This window comes from Rhagoletis pomonella, unplaced genomic scaffold (genome assembly GCF_013731165.1).
Source record: "Rhagoletis pomonella isolate Grant_MI unplaced genomic scaffold, Rhpom_1.0 Rhpom_scaffold_00003, whole genome shotgun sequence".
NCBI lineage: Eukaryota > Metazoa > Arthropoda > Insecta > Diptera > Tephritidae > Rhagoletis > Rhagoletis pomonella.
Genome location: NW_023458557.1, coordinates 21893139 through 21897633, shown reverse-complemented (window position 1 = coordinate 21897633; position 4495 = coordinate 21893139).

Genomic DNA, 4495 nt, shown 5'->3' with positions numbered 1-4495 from the left:
CGACGTCGTCATCATTATTTTCAACGCAGCTCCAAAGTTTTATGTTGTCCGCACTTGTTGATGTTTTATTCGGTCCCACAAATTCAGCAGATTTTTGAACGTCATACCTGCCGTTACGCTTTACTTTGATTATTTCGTACGGACCAATATACTTTCTACCCAGCTTTTGTCCTGTCGTAAATTGAGTGACTTTTATGGCTACTAAGTCATGCAGTTGATACCCGTCATGGCCTTTTCGTTTCTTGTCAAATTGCTGTTTATATTTTTCCTGCGCCTTCTGGATCTGACCCCTTGCTTCTTGCCTTATTTTGTTACGCTCTTCTTGAAAACCTGATACCAGCTCATCTTTAAAAATTTGAACCAGCTCTATATCACCCTCGTTACGCATTTTTATACCAAACATTACCTCGAAAGGACTGAATTTCGTAGAAGAATAAACGTAGGAATTTATCGCCTTCTGCACTTGAGGTGTATGCTTATACCATTTCGAAGGTTCTGCTGCCGACAATTTTGACAAAACCGATAGGATAACCCTATTCGTCCTTTCGATTTGCCCGTTTCGCCTTGGGACTCCTGCTGTTGATTCGATGTGCTCGATCTTGTGTTTTGCACAAAACTCCTTAAATAACTTGGAAGTGAACGCCGCGCCTTTGTCACTTATAATGCGTATTGGATTCCCAAATAACGAGACCCAATTCTCCATGTGTTTCACAACCTCCTGCGCATCTGTTGACTTAGTTGGGTATATCCATGTGTACTTGGAAAACGCGTCTACTATAGCTAGCAAATATTTGTAGTTCTTCGTTGTTGGATCAAGCGTGCCTAAATGATCGATGTGAAGCGTAGAAAGTGGGGTGTCGCCTTTGTCGATGCAATGTAAAAAATCTTCGTTCTTGCCCAACTTTCTGTTTCGTGTAATGCATTCAACGCAATTCGCTATATACTGAGTTACCTTTTTTTCCAAATGCGGCATGTAGTAATCTTGCTTTATAATGTGTATAGTTTTTTGCGCACCCATATGCCCGAAGTTATGTGCTTTCGAAATTATTTCTTTTTCCATTACCTTTGGTACCGCCAACAAATCTTGACCCTGCACCTGCTTATATATCAACTCGTTCTTCATTTTATAGTCTTTATATTGATGTTGTTTTAGAATTTCTGCGATCGCATTTAAATGCTCGTCTTTTTGTTGTGCTCGGCGGATTTGTGCGTGAACCTCTAGCGTAATTGTCATGACAGGGAAACGACTCAGACTATCAACGTGCTTCATCCTGCTTCCCGCCCGATGTTCTATTTTATAGCTAAAATCTTGAAGATACATTAGCCATTGTACGACCTCTCGTGGAACATCTTTCTTTTTCGTTGTATGCTTAAAAGCCGCGCAGTCAGTTATGAGATCAAACTCTATACCCATTAAGTAATGCCGGAGCTTTTTTGTAGCTAAATATGCTGCTTTTACTTCCAAAAAGTAACTGTGTAATCTTTCTTCCTGAGGCGTGGTCTTTTTGCTCCAATAGAATACTGGATGCCACCTATTATCGTGTTGCTGCAGCAATGTTGCCCCAAATCCATATTTTGATGCATCCACATGCAGTTGTGTTTTAGCGTTTTGTCGAAAAATTTTCAGCACCGGATCTTCGCAAAGTGCCAACTTCAATGCTTCAAAAGCTTCTATTTGTTCGTGCTCAATTTTAAACTCCGCATCTTTTCTCAACAACGATGTCAATGGTCTGGCGATCACAGCATAGTTATGCACAAATTTGCGGAAGTAACCCGTCAACCCAAGAAATGCCTGAACACCCCTAATGTTCTTTGGTAAGGGAAATTTCTTAACAGCTTTTATTTTTTCTTGGCTTGGCCAGACACGCCCGTTTTCTACTTCATGCCCCAAAAAAGTAATTTTTTTCTTCAAAAATTGGCATTTTGCCCAGTTTATTTCCAATCCGAATTGCTCTGCTTGTCTTAGCACCCTTTGCATATTTTGCAAACACTTATCAGCTGTGTCCCCAAATACAACAATGTCATCAACGTAGATCTCCATTATGCCCTCATTTATCAGTTGTTGGAAAATATGGTTTACATAGCGTACAAATACTGCGGGCGAATTGCAAAAGCCAAACGGTGCTTTATTGAATTCGAAAAGACCTTCTTTTGTCGTAAATGCTGTGTACTTTTTGCTGTGTTCTTCGACCTCCACATGAAAAAAACCATTCTTGAGGTCCATCACCGAAAAAAATTTAGCATTCTGCATCTTCTCAAGCACCTCATCAACTATTGGGACTGGGAATCGATCTTTCAGTACAAGGGAATTTAGTTTACGGAAATCTACACATTTCTTTTTGGCTAGTACAACTTTACTCGCGACATCAGAGCATAATTTTCTGATTACACCCTGGCGGAGCCATTCATCTACCTGATTTCGTATAAATTCTCTTTCAGTTGCCGATAATCTACTGGGGCTTTCACGAAAATCGGTTGTATTACCATTGGGTGCAATAGACAGCTTAATAGGGGAATCTTTTGGACTACTCACCGGCTTATAATTGTTCAATAAATTCATAACAGCTGCTTTATATTTCGGTTCAACATCTATTTCTAACTGGTCACACGCTACGTTTAAAATATTATGATCAGTTTCACATTCGTCCGCTTTTCCGTCTGCTTTAGAAAACTTGTAGGTGCCAGCATCCAAAGTGACTCTAAACTTTTGCAAAAAATCATAGCCAATAATTACGTCTACGTTCAATTTAGCATCTTCAACAACCAAAAATGTATGTGTGGTGTTCAATCCATCGACTTCAACGTGTGCCACAATTTCACCCAGTACCGAAGTAGCCACGTTACCCAAACCAAAAAGTTTTACCACACACGTTCGCAACTGCTGATTATAAAAACTAGATTCATATTTCTTCCTGCGCATAAGTGAAACGTCCGCGCCAGTATCGATCAAACAAGGCGTAGAGACACCATTTATTTTAATATTTTCGCTACGAGTTTGATTTAACACCATATTGACAGTCTGTTTCGAATTGCACTGCTTTGCCATATGCCCTACCCCATTGCATGTAAAGCATTTTGTTTCTTCCTTACAATCTGCTCTTTTATGCTGAGTAGAACCACAATTATAGCAATGCTGTTGTTTACGATCCGGCCTAATGTCTTTTTCTATTGGTTCGCGCATATGTGTTTGCATATTTTGCCTGCGTTTGTGTGATGGGCCATCTTTTAACATTGTTTCAATCAATTCGTATTTTTTCCTTAACTCCCTGAATGTTATTGCGCTATATAAAGGAAACTTTAAATCATCTCGTACATCTATGCCATCCACTATGTTCCTAATGACAGATTCTTCTTCAATATCACCAAGCGCCGCAATTTTTCGCATTTCCAGCACATAATCATGAAAAATCTCAGACGTTCGTTTTTTTCTACAGCGCAACTGCTTGTGTACTTCAGCACTACTCAACTTCTGCTCGAATTCTTCTCGTAATACTGCGCACAACGATGCGTAGTCATAAACAGTGATAGTATCCAAAAACAATTTAGCTGTCCCTACCATTTTATTACGAGCATTGACATATTTTTGTTTTTCATTTAAGTCATATGCGTCTGCATTTTGATCAAAATTGCGTAGCCATTGATTTACAGGAATCGACTTACCATCAAAATCTGGTATTACCTTAGAAAAACTTTCAATAGTAACTTTGTTTTTATTATAATCTTTATCATCTTTTCCCATTTTCTCAGCGAATATTTTGATTAATTGTGACAGCTCACTCGAGCGCACGTACTCGTTGCCTTCATCCGATTCGAAGCTAGCGTTTAATTCTTGTTGGCTGCCCATCGTTCCTCTGCCTGCGCCGTTCATCGCGTTGTGTGCTGCAAACATCGCCGCTTTCTTGATACTGCTTTTCTTTGTTTGTTCGTTGTCAATCATTTCTCTGCCTTCGACGCTGCTTGCTCTGTTCGCGAGAAAAGGAGTTGACTCAACTATACTGCTGTTGTTCCCTTCTTCGTATTTCTGCTTTGCTGGACGTCGTTGAATTTCAAATGTGCCGTTTGCCTCGTCATCGCTATGCACTTCTTGTTTCTTTTTCGCCTTTGACTTTGCGCTCTGTCGGCGTTGCTTTTTCTTTTGCGTGCGCAGCATGGTGTCTCAAAATTATTTTGCCTACTTACATATGTAGATACGTTGATTTGCGCAATGGTTGAACCCCCATGTAAATCAAAGAGTTTGATTTGTAGTTGATAATTTAATGATGAGAATTCAAATGTAGTATAAAGTAAATAAAAGCGATAATATAAGTTTAATATTTTGGACTATTTAGTTAAATAATTAATAAACGAAAGTTTTGTTAAGACGGCTGCTACTGCTGGTACTCGGCTGACGATTACTACTGACTCGTTGATCTTCTTCGTTTAGCTGAAATTAGTCAAGAACGTAAACCTACCGGTACGTAAACCCGAGTCAGCTGACACGATCTGTCTTACCAAA